Raw genomic sequence first — 14854 nt, forward strand, 5'->3', positions numbered from 1 at the left:
AAATAAGGTGATGCGAACTGTGGTGTTTGGGGGAGATGTATTACAATCTTTAACCTGTTGGGGACGAAGGGCATACAAGTACGCCCTTGCATCCCGGTACTTAAGGACGAAGGTAATACCTGTATAACCTGTACCCGTACCTGGGTTTGAAGCATGCTCACGAGCTGAGCATGCTTCAAACTCAGTGGGTCCCAACTGCTATCAGCAGCCAGGACCCAAGGTCAATGCAAAGCATTACCAATCAGGCAACTGCCCGGCATTAACCCTTTAGATGCCGCAATCAAAGTTGAAAGTGGCATCTATACCAAAAGTAAAAGTATCTCGGCTGCTCAGTGGAGCTGATCGGGACCATCGTGGTGAAACTGCGATGTCCCGATCAGCTGAGAGGATGGCGGGAGGGCCCTAACCTGCCTCCTCGCCATCCTAATGGTGATCTGCTCCCTATGTAGGCTGGAGCAGCAGAGCACCGATAACACGGATCAATGCTATACTATTGCATAACATTGATCAGTATATGCAATTAAAAGATTGCATGTTGTAGCCCCCTATGGGTGCTTTAAAAAAAGGGTGAAAAAAAAGAGTTTATAAAAATGAATTAATCCCATTCTAATAAAAGTTTGAATCTCCCCCTTTTCCCATTTTTTTAAAATAAAATAATAAAATACAAATAATCATAATCATTTAATTGGCGTTCATGTAAAAAAAAATACCAAAGTTCAAAATTGTGCATTTTCATATACCATAACATTTTTTATAAAAAGCGATCAAAAAGTCCCATCAAAACAAAAATGGTACCGATAAAAACTACAGAACACGGTGCAAAAGATGAGCCCTGTAGGGGGAAAATAAAAAGTTATAGGGGTCAGAAGATGACAATTTTAAACATTTTCAAAAAAGACACAAGCAAAGTTTATTTGCACCTTTTTTGCACCTTTGGTTTACACATTTCTGCTGATTTTGAGTTGCAATCCACTGATTTTGGCAATACACATGACATGGAAGGGTTTTATGAACTGCACCTTTTTGTGAAAAGGCGCAAAAAAGGCGCGAAGCCACTGAAAAGTCTCTAAAACTACACCAGCCCTGGCTTAGCTTAGCTTTTTGGTTTATGTGAAGAGAGAAATTTCAGAAAATGTGACCTGCACAAAATTTATCAAATGCTCTGTGACCATTTAATAAATTTGGTGCTCCTACACATTACTAGCATACAAAAAAAGGTGTAGAAAAATGCTTCACTTATACCTACAATGATAAATGCCGGCCGCTAATTTTGGTGCATGTAGTTATAATTTTTTTTAAAGTAGGAAAATAAAATAAAACCTACACTGCTCAAAAAAACAAAATAAAGGGAAGACTTAATCAAAACAATGTAACTCCAAGTCAATCACACTTCTGTGAAATTACACTGTCCACTCAGGAAGCAACACTGATTGACAATCAATTTCACATGCTGTTGTGCAAATGGAACAGACAACAGGGGGAAATTATAGACAATTAGCAAGACACCACCAATAAAGGAGTGGTTCTGCAGGTGGCGACCACAGACCACTTCTCAGTTCCTATGCTTTCTGGCTGATGTTTTGGTCACTTTTCAATGCTGGCGGTGCTTTCACTCTAGTGGTAGCATGAGACGGAGTCTTCAACCCACACAAGTGGCTCAGGTAGGGCAGCTCATCAAGGATGGCACACCAATGTGAGCTGTGGCAAGAAGGTTTGCTGTGTCTGTCAGCGTAGTGTCTAGAGCATGGAGGCACTACCAGGAGACAGGTAAGTAAATCAGGAGACGTGGAGGAGGCCGTAGGAAGGCAACAACCCAGAAGCAGGACCGCTACCTCTGCCTTTGTGCAAGGAGGAGCAGGAGGAGCACTGCAAGAGCCCTGCAAAATGACCTAATGTGCATGTGTCCACTCAAACAGTCAGAAACAGACTCCATTAGGGTGGTATGAGGGCCCGATGTCCACAGGTGGGGGTTGTGCTTATTGCCCAACACCGTCCTGGATGTTTGGCATTTGCCAGTGATCACAGAGATTGGCAAATTCGCCACTGGCACCCTGTGCTTTTCACAGATTAAAGCAGATTCACACTGAGCACATGTGACAGACGTGACAGTGTCTGGAGATGCCGTGGAGAACGTTCCCCTGCCTCCAACATCCTCCAGCATGACCGGTTTGGCGGTGAGTCAGTAATGGTGTGGAGTGGAATTTCATTGGGGGGGCCACACAGCCCTCCATGTGCTTGCCAGAGGTAGCCTGACTGCAATTAGGTACCGAGATCCTCAGACCCCTTGTGAGACCATATGCTGGTGCGGTTGGACCTGGGTTCCTCCTAATGCAAGACAAACCTAGACCTCATGTGGCTGGAGTGTGTCAGCAGTTCCTGCAAGAGGAAAGCATTAATGCTATGGACTGGCCAGCACGTTCTCCAGACCTGAATCCGATTGAGCACATCTGGGACATCATGTCTCGCTCCATCCACCAACGCCACGTTGCACCACAGACTGTCCAGGAATTGGTGGATAATTTAGTCCAGGACTGGGAGGACATCCCTCAGGAACCATCCACCACCTCATCAGGAGCATGCCCAGGCATTGTGGGGAGGTTGTACGGGCACGTGGAGGCCACACACACACTACTGAGCCTCATTTTGACATGTTTAAGGACATTGCATCAAAGTTGGATCAGCCGGTAGTGTGGTTTTCCACTTTGATTTTGAGTGTGACTCCATATCCAGACCTCCATGGGTTGATAAATTTGATTTCCATTGATAATTTTTGTGTGATTTTGTTGTCAGCACATTCAACTATGGAATGACGAAAGTGTTTCATATGATTAGTTCATTAATTCAGATCTAGGATGTGTTATCTTAGTGTTCTTTTTTTTTTTGTTTTGAGCAGTGTACATAAATTGGGTATCCTTGTACCCGTATGGACCTACAGAATAAAAATAAGGTGTAATTTTTACCGAAAAGTGCACCGTGTAAAAATGGAATAACTCAAAAATTACAAAATGATATATATTTTTTTTATAATTTTACCTCACAAATGTTTTTTTTTGGCCACAGATTATGTTACAAAATAAATGAAGTCATTATAAAGTACAATTGGTGAAGCAAAAAATAAGCCCTTATATGGGTCTGTAGGAGCAAAATTAAAAGCCTTATGATTTTTAGAATGAGAGGAGGAAAAAAAAAAGTGCCAAAACGAAAAATGGCCTGGTCCTTAAGGCCAAAATGGGCTTGGTCTCCAAGGGGTTAAAGAGGTTGTCCAGTCCCTTTTTTTTACTAAAATACCCAGCCTGCCTTATTAACCCCTGCAGGGCCAGACTGGGACCAAAAATAGGCCCAGGCATTTTAGACTAAGCAGCCCATTTTAGTAATGGGTGTGGCTATGTGAAGGCGGAGCAACAAAAGAAGGGAGGGATCAAATTTCAATCATAGTTCGGTATAAAAACACATAATGATAAAAAAAATTATATATATATATATATATATATATATATATATATATATATATATATATATATATGTATGTATACTGAGACCAGTATACAAGGAGGAATATTGAGGGGAATTCATCAAGTTATTTAGAGTCTTTTTCAGTCTAAAATTGCCGCACAAATATCTCAGGTCACTTTCCATGTGACTTTTGATCATATTTGAAAGTGAACCACCATTTGCAGTGCTTTAGACTAGTTTTATGCAGTGGGCATTGATTCATTATGTGCGACTTTTCTCTGAAAGTCGCAAAAAAGTTTCAGCGGCCTGCACTCATTTACTTTAGCCCTGTAAAGCAGTCTAAATGGGACCATGGTCGTAGGAGCCGGTAAATTCTTCAAGTGTCGTGCGACTTTTGATTAATTTGGTGCAGGTAGGTAACATCAAACACAACTTTTCTGCTCTAAAATAGTCACTAGACAACGACTTTTCTGCTCTAAAACACATACTAGACAATAATTGATGAATTCCCCTCATTATCACCATACATATTACCATCATACTGTTACTGACCAAATCCTGTATACTGAGACCAGTATTACCAATAATACCAGTATACAAGGAGGAATATTATTATCACCATAGATATTACCATCATACTTTAACTGACGAAATCCTGTATACTGAGACCAGTATCACCAATAATACCGGTATACAAGGAGGAATATTATAACCATACATATTACCATCATACTGTTACTGACAAAATCCTGTATACTGAGACCAATATTACCAATAATACCAGTATACAAGGAGGAATATTATCACCATACACATTACCATCATACTGTTCTAGTAGGGTTGTAAACAGTTCAGTCAGTGTATAGAAGCAATGTCCTGAGCGTCACACTATTCTACAACAAAGTTACACTTCTATCTAATAGTGGAACCTCCAAATCTGTTTTATCGTTGCAGGCTCTCTCACCCTCCTTGTGACTCCTCCAGCAAAATAGTGAGTACAGCTCCGGAGTATAATACAGGATATAACACAGGATCAGTACAGGATAAGTAATGTAATGTATGTACACAGTGACCTCACCAGCAGAATAGAGAGTACAGCTCTGGGGTATAATACAGGATATAACTCAGGATCAGTACAGGATAAGTAACGTGATGTATGTACACAGCGATCTCACCAGCAGAATAGTGATTACAGCTCTGGAGTATAATACAGGATATAACTCAGGATAAGTACAGGATAAGTAATGTATGTACACAGTGATCTCACCAGCAGAATAGTGAGTACAGCTCTGGGGTATAATACAGGATATAACTCAGGATAAGTAATGTAATGTATGTACACAGTGACTTCACCAGCAGAGTAGTGAGTACAGCTCTGGAGTGCTGACCAATTAGTTGCGGGTGTGGTCGTGCTTCAGCTGTGCTGTGTGTCTGCTGTGCCTCCTGAGCTCCCGGGAATTACCATCTGTTCCACCTGGGGCCTGCTTCCTCCTCCCCAGGGAGGGAGTGGGTTTCCAGGCATGAGTGAGGGAGGCGAGGCCCAGGCTTCTGCTCCTCGGACTAGGCCGCAGGGGAGCAGTAGAAGCCAGCAAGCGGCCGGAACATCGGAGGATTTGGGGGTGAGGCGTTCCACCAGGAGTCGCAGCAATGCTGCTCCAACTCCCCCCACAGAGGCGAGAAGCTCCAAGGTGGGATCCTCCTTGGGAAAGCTGGGTGCTGCCAGTGGAAAGCTGGGTTCGTCCGGAAGAAGGCAGAGTGCTCACGGAGGTGAAGCCGACCTCAGTGAGGAAGGCTGGGGAGTGCTGAGGACCCGGGAGTCTATTTCCACCAATACCTCCCGGGTAAAAAGTCACCTCCGTGAGTATGAAGACGCCTGTAAGACCATCAGGAGGCTCCGAGAGGAACTGCGCTGTGCCCGGGCCAGAGCCAAGGTAACTCCTAAACGGAAAAAAACTGAGATCAAGGCAGAGATAAAAAGACTTATGGCTGACATGCAAGTGTTGGAGGAGAGGAGAGCAGCATTACTGGAGAAGAGTGGTCCATTTAAAGAAAAATTGGAAAATGAGGAGCGCTTCAGGGTGACAGAAGAAGAAAAAAATAAAAGGTTGATGGGGCTGCAACCTAAGAGCCAGGTGGATGATGTGGAGGAGATGGAGGAAGAACAACAGCCAGATCCACCTGGTGGCCTGCGGCAACAGCAGCAGGCCCTGTACAGTGGGCCCCCTGCACAGCAACCAGCAGTATCACCTGCCGACTCAGGAGAGGACAGTGACAGCAGCTACCAGGGAGGGGCGCTAATGGCCCAGATCCGCATGCTGTTAATCCCCAGTGTGTCCTCAGAATCTGGTGTTTGGAGATGAGCTCCCAAATGAGGCACCTGGGGATAAGAAGAAAAAGAAGACCAAGCCAAAGCAGCAAGAAGTGGTGAGTTACATCTACACCCCCCTCCCTGTAAACCCTGAGTCGGCCGCAGGGTCAGCTCATTGTGCAAGCCCTGTTACCCAGCCCAGCCCGTGTTCTGTGGTGGACTCGGTGCAAAGGTGCGGGGAGAGTACAGATACTAAAAGGGCGCAGAGCTCCATGCCTGTTTGCAGTAGCAGGGATGGAGCAGAGAAGGCATCGGCCGCAAGGCCGTACAGTGAGGGCGGCCCAGCAGTGGGCAGAGAGGCAGACTCCGGTGCTGTAGTTCGCTCCCCTGTGGGAGAGGGGGGTGACTCAGTGCCGGAGGTAACAAAGGGCATAACAGACACTCCTAAAAGTAAAGTAAAACGTTTATTTTGCATTGGTGCCGCTGATCCCATTGATCAGCGGAGCCATGAGAAGACTGGAGATGATGCTGATGAGGCGGAGGGCACTAATAAGAACAGGGCTGGGGCCTCCTCTAGACCGGGCAAGCATGCTGCCCGGTCCCTTAAAGGGCCAGCGGAGGTTGTCCCAGCCCCAGTGCCCCGTGATGCTGAGGCAAAACAGGGAAAAACATCATCATCATCATCATCCTCATTTCCCGGATTTGCTATTTCTGGTCCAGCTAGAGTGAATGAGAAGGTAAATGGGGGTACGGGGTGTATGACTGGGGAGAGGATGGAGGTTAATGTTATTGGAGAAGGTGATTTTGCTGTTGCTGTAATTGGGGGTGGTGGTGATGGGACTACAGATGAGGCTATTGGAAACAATGTTGTTGGGGGAAGTGCTAATGTTGTCATTGGGGGTGGTGGGGATGTTGTCATTGGCAGTGGTGTAGGTGTAGGGTCTGGTCCGGTTGCCCCCCCAGTGGTGACAGACCATAGGAGTTATGCCAATGTCACTGCTGGGGGAAGTAGAATACTTTCCTCGTCTCCTGACTCTAGGGACGGTTTATTGCAGCGACGTCTCCTGGAAGCTCTGAAAAAGGGGGAAAGGTCGATTAATGTAGAGGGTAGAGCAGTTGATCTGTCTTTCTGGATAGAGAGACACGGTCTCTCTGCCTTCCGAGAGGAAAGAGGGGGCGATACTGTGTGGTCCCTCCCAACAGCCGGGGCAGGTAGTAACCGTAGGAATGTGGTCCGTCTTCGGTGGCAGGGCGAAGATATGTGTCCTTCAAGGACCAAAGTGGTTGAGCTCTTGCTAAAGATGGGCTTCAAGGCAGTCGATATCTTCGCCTTGATACATCCCTACGGTACTCCTGAATTCGATATCAGTTTTGTTCGTCCAGAGGGGCTTGAGCTTTTCTGGTCGAATTATGAATTGGTAAAGAATGAGCCCGGCTGGCGAGACTTTGCCGTACAGGCATTGTCTCGTCAAAACGAAAGAAAAAAAGTGACCCTTTTGACCCGTAACGAATCACTCTCTTGTGTTGACATCATCACCTGGTTAGGACGGTATGGCGAGGTAATGGGGGTCCCACAGAAGAACAGGGACGAGTTTGGCATCTGGTCAGGAGCCTGGACGTTTTTGGTAAAACTTAAACGTTCAGGAAATACAGTTACCCATATTCCATCCTCTGCCTTTCTCGGTAGGGATCGTATCCAGATTTTCTACCGGGGTCAGCCGAAGCTCTGTCACAGATGTGGTGACCCCACACACTTCAGTGCAAACTGTACGGTGCAGAAATGTGCCTTGTGTGGGGGTGTAGGCCATCTTGCCGCATCTTGTGCAGAGATTAGGTGTCACCTGTGTGGTGACTTAGGTCACCCATTCAGTCGTTGTCCTCGTTCTTTCGCTAATGCAGTCTTGTCCCCAGCGGGTGAAGATCACGAGCCGGAATCTGCTGGGGAGGGGACTAGCAGGGATGGAGGAACTGAGGGGTCAGTGAGGAACAGCAAGAAAAAGACACCAGCCCAACTAAGACGTCTTGATAAACGCCAAAGGGATAGGGTGATGGGGAAAGCCCGGGTTACCGGGACAATCTCTCATTCTGTCCCAGAGGCCAACCTTGCTGCTGAGACCCTGAGGGATGGCGAGCTGAATGAGGAGGTCAGGAGGATCCAGAATGAGGAAGGTGCCATCTCCTCAGATAGCGTGGAGGAGGATGATGGGGGATGGCAGAAGGAGACACGAAAGCGGGGTACAAGTAGGAAAAAAAAGGGAGATTTAAGATCTTCTCCCACCCTGGTCCAGGTGCCACAGGAAGGCAAAACTGACTCCCCTCTGGTTGGCCTTTCCAATCGATTCCGACCCCTCAGGGACATCTCCTCCTCTTCTTCGGAAGGGGAGGATGAGGGGGAGGTGGCAGAGGAGCTTCCAGGGGGCGCCGAGTCCTCTTCCCCTGGGGAGGTTATGTCCTCGGGGGAAGGGACTGGCCTGGAATCCGGAAACGAGGAAAGTAAAACGACGTCTGGTGAGATGGACACTTCTATTTCTCTAAAGAGGGTGAAGAGTTCTTCTGATGTGAAGGGTGAGAAGGGGAGTGGGAAAAAGAAAGCTGTTTAACTCAATCACCCTTGATGGCGGCACCCTCTCCATTGATGCTGGCGTCCATTAATGTCAGTCAGATACGGCTCGATTTGCTGCCTATGATTTTTTTGCCCATATTAATGCTGATATTTTATTTTTGCAGGAGACCAGGCTAACAGACATGTCATCTATCTACAAGGCTAAAAAAGAGTGGAGGAATGGGCCCTCCTACTGGTCTCTTGGGGCCGAGCCGTATAGCGGAGTGGCGGTCCTTTTTACCGCAGCGGTAGAATGCCGACGGGTTATCGAGTTAGAAATGGGGAGGTGCCTGATCTTAGATGTCCTCATGAGGGGACAAGAACTTCGCCTTATTAACATCTACGGCCCACAGTCTAAGTGGGACCGGAAGTGCCTCTTTATGAGGATCAAGCCCTATCTTTTTACAAGTCGGCAGGTGGTCTTTGGAGGGGACTTTAATGCTGTCACGAGGCCCCAAGACAGGGGAGGTGCCAGAGACAAGCTGACTTATGATAGCGTCACCCTTAATAGCATAGCGAGTGAGGCTCGTCTGGTGGATGTCCACATCCGGCACACCCCAGGCCACGCGGGATTCACCTATCATAGGGGTAGTTGTAGGTCTAGGATAGACAGGTTTTATTTAAAGGAGGAAGCCGTCTCTTCAGCAGTGTCTGTTGTTGAGGTGGAGTTCTCCGATCACTGTTTAATTTTGTTTTCTCTGAATGTCACAGAGACCCCCCGGATGGGCAGAGGCTATTGGAAGCTGAATTCATCTCTCTTGGAAGAGCCAGGTACCATTGCTGGGCCTTTATAGCAGTAAGTCAGAGTGGTGGGAGATCTTCAAAAAAAGGGTTGCGAGATTCTTCCGCCAGCTCTCGGGCCTCAGAAGCCTAAACAGGTACCGTTTGTACCAGGGCCTGAGGAAGAAACTTGAGAACCTTGTCTCGACTGGAGGTAGTCGTGATGATATTTCCAGAGTGAAGTCCTTGCTGATGAAGTGCCAGTACGATAGGCACGCATCTTTGGTTTTTGAGAGGGATTACGGGAAGTACCGCTCGCCTGACCCTTACAGAAACTGCAAGATGTCAGTGAATAGTAAAGTAGTCTCAGGACTGATTGATAGTACGGGATCCTTGAAAAGGTCCAGATCAGGGATCCTGGAGGTCGTCAGATCCTTCTACTCGCACCTCTTGGGAAGGAAGGATGTAGATCGAGATAAGGTATCAGCTTTCTTGGCTGAAACCGTCCCTGAACCAGGAGTAGACCCCTCTCTTGTCGTTTTGACAGAGATGATCCGGGAAGAGGAAGTCAGGATGGCTATTGATGGGCTTGCCCTCAAGAAGTCACCCGGTCCGGATGGCTTAACATCTGAGTTCTATAAGACCTTTAAGGACACTTTGGTTCCCCTCTTGACCGCGGTTTTTCATGAGTGTCTATCCTCGGGCACTCTGCCAAAGTCAATGAGGAGGTCAGCGCTGATCATCCTGTCAAAGGGTAAAGACCCGTCCCACATTGAGAATTGGCGTCCCATAGCGCTTCTCATTGCGGACAGAAAGATTCTGGCAAAAGTGCTGTTTAACCGGCTGGTGGAGTTTGCACCCCGCTTCCTTTCGGGGGCTCAGCATTGCTCTGTTCCGGGCCGCAGTACATTTAGTGCTGTGCTCAGTGTCCGAGAGGCTGTGGAGCAGGGTAGGGCTGGCCACTGGAAGGGGTACTTGCTTTCCTTGGATCAGGCAAAAGCGTTTGATCGGGTTAACCATGAGTACCTCTGGTCTGTCCTTCTGAGATATGGCCTGCCAGGGGGGTTTGTTGATTGGCTTAAGACCTTGTATGTAGGGGCAGAGAGTTTCCCGCTTGTGAATGGTTGGATTGGCCGCTCTTTTGAGGTTGGGTCTGGTGTCCGTCAGGGTTGTCCTTTGAGCCCTTTGCTGTACGTGTTTGCAATCGATCCTTTCCTTAGAGGGATTGATTGTGGACCGTTGGCGGGGGTGAGAATGGACCTGGAGGTGCCGGATTCGGCTCTGAGGGCGGTAGCGTACGCTGATGATGTCACCGTGTTTGTCTCCTCACAAGAGGAGGGCAGATGGGTGATGTCAGAGGTGGACCGCTACTCGGAGGCATCCGGGTCAAAGATCAATCAGGATAAGTGTGAGAGTCTCTGGCTGGGAGGGGGAGATCCTGATTTTGATCTCCCGGACGCCCTTCCAGAGCCCCAGGAATCCGCAAAAGTCCTCGGCATCGAATTTGGTCAAGGGGATTACCCCAAACAAAACTGGGACAGCAGGCTTAAGATCGCCGCTCAGAAGGTAGATCAGTGGAAGGGTTGGTCTTTGACCCTCCAGGAAAGGGTTAACCTGATGAAAACTTTCCTGCTCCCTTTGCTGATATATCTGGGCAGTGTATGCATGTTGCCAGAACCTCTCTGGACCCGGGTCTACATTGTGTTCTTCCAAATGTTATGGGGGAATAGACTGAACCTAGTGAAGAGGGAGGTTACTTACCGTACGAGGAGACTAGGGGGGTTGTGTATGGTCAACCCTGTGGTGTTCCTAGTGAATACCTTTCTTAAGACCAATATAGCAAACCTCTGGTCAGAGAGGGCTCCTCCGTGGGTATCCTCCTGTAGGGGATGGTTTCGGCCTTTCTTCCAGGAATGGGAGACAGGAGGGCAAGTGAAGGATCTTCGCACACCACACAGGCATCTCCCGGCTTATGCTACCCCGGTTCTGAAGGTTATTCGTCGGTGGGGTCTGGGGATGTGGGAGATTAGGACTCTGTCGAGGAAATTCCTTGACAAGAGGGTCCTGTCTTCTCATTTCCAGAGGCCATTGGCACTCAAGGACTGCCCAAGTCGGGATCTGGAGGTGGGATTAGAGCTTTTGAATTCTATCAGGATCCCCTTGAAGTTTTGGGACTTGACTTGGCGCTGCTTCCATGGGAAACTGTGTGTGAGGGACAATCTGAAGTGCAGGAGCTCTGATGACCGGGGATGTCCCCGCGAAGAGTGTGGAGGCATGCTGGAAAGCATGGAGCATTTTCTGCTTCATTGTCCCTTTAACACAGAGGTTTACAACAGGGTGGGCGCTTCCATTGGTTGGCCTCGGCTGGCCAGTCTCTCCTATGCGGAATGGGCCTATGGGGCATTCAGAAACCTTGGAGGCTGGGACCGGTGCACTTTATTCCTAGTCAGCTCAGTGGTCAGGTATTACACGTGGAACGCACGGTGTTTAGTGTCGACGCAGCGTAAAATCCTCCCTGTGGGTGAGGTGGTTAGGAACATTCTTGGTGACCTGGTGAAGGTGCGTTCTCTGGAGTACGAGAGGCTGGGTGCTGGCAGGGCCTCTCGTCTGTGGAGGGGCTCTGCCTTTAAAGTGCCTTAGCCTGTTGTCTCCCCCTGGTGGTGGGCTGATGCTGGCACATTAGTCTTTTTGTTTTGTGCTGTAGATATATGGTGATATAGGGCTTGCAGGCACTGAACTTGAGCTTTAGGGGTTTGTGTGATTGAAAAGCCTTATTGATGTTTGTTGTTTGGTTTGTATTATTTTGTATATATTTGTTTTGTTTGTACATTTATGTATATGTGTATATATGTATATATATTGTATTTTTTTCTAGGGGTTGTGTCGTGTTGGGGTTTAGTGTTAGGTTGGGTGGTGGGTAGATGGGGGGAGGGGGGATTCTGTGTGGGACTTTTTGTTTAAAAAAAAAAAAAAATCCTGGACTGGTTCATGGACGTCTGTTATCATGTACTGGGGGCATGGGATGCGGGACCAGCTCAGGGCCAAAAAAAATAAAAAATAAAATAAAAAAATAAAAAAAATAAAATAAAATTATATATAAAAAACATTGTATATTCGGTTTTTCTTATTGTGGTGTTTGTTGGTGGTTTGACACATATTTATTATATTTATTATTTTGGGTGGGGAAATGCAACCGGACCAGTTTTTAGTTATTATTGTTATTATTATTACTGTAAGTAATATTATTATTGTAGAGTGTTTAGTAGTTGTTGTTATTATAGCGGTGTGTTTGGTGAGAATGAGGCTGGACCAGAAGATACTTGGTTGGACATTTTTGGACTAATATGGACTCATTTTTGTATATATTATACAGGTGTATGTTGTTTGTATTATTGTTATGGTGATGTTTATTCTTTTTGTAATATTTTATATTTTTAATAAAAGATCTACAGGATATAACTCAGGATCAGTACAGGATAAGTAATATAATGTATGTACACAGTGACCTCACCAGCAGAATAGTGAGTACAGCTCTGGAGTGCTGACCAATTAGTTGCGGGTGTGATCGTGCTTCAGCTGTGCTGTGTGTGTCTGCTGTGTCTCCTGAGCTCCAGGGAATTACCACCTGTTCCACCTGGGGCCTGCTTCCTCCTCCCCAGGGAGGGAGTGGGTTTCCAGGCATGAGTGAGGGAGGCGAGGCCCAGGCTTCTGCTCCTCGGACTAGGCCGCAGGGGAGCAGTAGAAGCCAGCGAGCGGCCGGAACATCGGAGGATTTGGGGGTGAGGCGTTCCACCAGGAGTCGCAGCAATGCTGCTCCAACTCCCCCCACAGAGGCGAGAAGCTCCAAGGTGGGATCCTCCTTGGGAAAGCTGGGTGCTGCCAGTGGAAAGCTGGGTTCGTCTGGAAGAAGGCAGAGTACTCACGGAGGTGAAGCCGACCTCAGTCAGGAAGGCTGGGGAGTGCTGAGGACCCGGGAGGCTATTTCCACCTATACCTCCCGGGTAAAAAGTCACCTCCGTGAGTATGAAGACGCCTGTAAGGCCATCAGGAGGCTCCGAGAAGAACTGCGCTGTGCCCGTGCCAGAGCCAAGGTAACTCCTAAACGGAAAAAAACTGAGATCCAGTCAGAGATAAAAAGACTTATGGTTGACATGCAAGTTTTGGAGGAGAGGAGAGCAGAATTACTGGAGAAGAGTGGGCCATTTAAAGAAAAATTGGAAAATGAGGAGCTCTTCAGGGTGACAGAAGAAGAAAAAAAATAAAAGGTTGATGGGGCTGCAACCTGACAGCCAGGTGTATGATGTGGAGGAGATGGAGGAAGAACTACAGCCAGATCCACCTGGTGGCCTGCGGCAACAGCAGCAGGCCCCGTACAGTGGGCCCCCTGCACAGCAGCCAGCATTATCACCTGCCGACTCAGGAGAGGACAGTAACAACAGCTACCAGGGAGGGGCGCTAATGGCCCAGATCCGCATGCTGGTATCCCCAGTGTGTCCTCAGAATCTGGTGTTTGGAGATGAGCTCCCAAATGAGGCACCTGGGGATAGGAAGAAAAAGAAGACCAAGCCAAAGCAGCAAGAAGTGGTGAGTTACATCTACACCCCCCTCCCTGTAAATCCTGAGTCGGCCGCAGGGTCAGCTCATTGTGCAAGCCCCGTTACCCAGCCCAGCCCGTGTTCTGTGGTGGACTCGGTGCAAAGGTGCGGGGAGAGTACAGATACTAAAAGGGCGCAGAGCTCCATGCCTGTTTGCAGTAGCAGGGATGGAGCAGAGAAGGCATCGGCCGAAAGGCCGTACAGTGAGGGCGGCCCAGCAGTGGGCAGAGAGGCAGACTCCGGTGCTGTAGTTCGCTCCCCTGTGGGAGAGGGGGGTGACTCAGTGCCGAGGTAGTAAAGGGCATAGCGGACGCTCCCAAAAGTGAAGAAAAATGTTTGTTTTGCATTGGTGCCGCTGATCCCATTGATCAGCGGCGCCATGAAAAGACTGGAGATGATGCTGATGAGGCGGAGGGCACTAATAAGAACAGGGCTGGGGCCTCCTCTAGACCGGGCAAGCATGCTGCCCGGTCCCTTAAAGGGCCAGCGGAGGTTGTCCCAGCCCTAGTGCCCCGTAATGCTGAGGCAAAACGGGAAAAAATGGCATCATCATCATCATCATCGTTTGCCGGATTATCTGTTTCTGGTCCAGCCAGTGTGAATGAGAAGGTAAATGGGGGTACGGGGTGTATGACTGGGGAGAGGATGGAGGTTAATGTTATTGGAGAAGGTGATTTTGCTGTTGCTGAAATTAAGGGTGGTGATGGGACTACAGATGATGTTATTGAAAACAATGTTGTTGGGGGAAGTGCTAATGTTGTCATTGGGGGTGGTGGGGATGTTGTCATTAGAAGTGGTGTAGGTGTAGGGTCTGGTCCGGTTGCCCCCCCAGTGGTGACAGACCATAGGAGTTATGCCAATGTCACTGATGGGGAAGTAGAATACTTTCCTTGTCTCCTGACTCTAGGGACGGTTTATTGCAGCGACGTCTCCTGGAGGCTCTGAAAAAGGGGGAAAGGTCGATTAATGTAGAGGGTAGAGCAGTTGATCTGTCCTTCTGGATAGAGAGACACGGTCTCTCTGCCTTCCGAGAGGAAAGAGGGGGCGATACTGTGTGGTCCCTCCCAACAGCCGGGGCAGGTAGTAACCGTAGGAATGTGGTCCGTCTTCGGTGGCAGGGCGAAGATATGTGTCCTTCAAGGACCAAAGTGGTTGAGCTCTTGCTAAAGATGGGCT

The sequence above is a fragment of the Hyla sarda genome, chromosome 4 (genome assembly GCF_029499605.1).
Source record: "Hyla sarda isolate aHylSar1 chromosome 4, aHylSar1.hap1, whole genome shotgun sequence".
NCBI lineage: Eukaryota > Metazoa > Chordata > Amphibia > Anura > Hylidae > Hyla > Hyla sarda.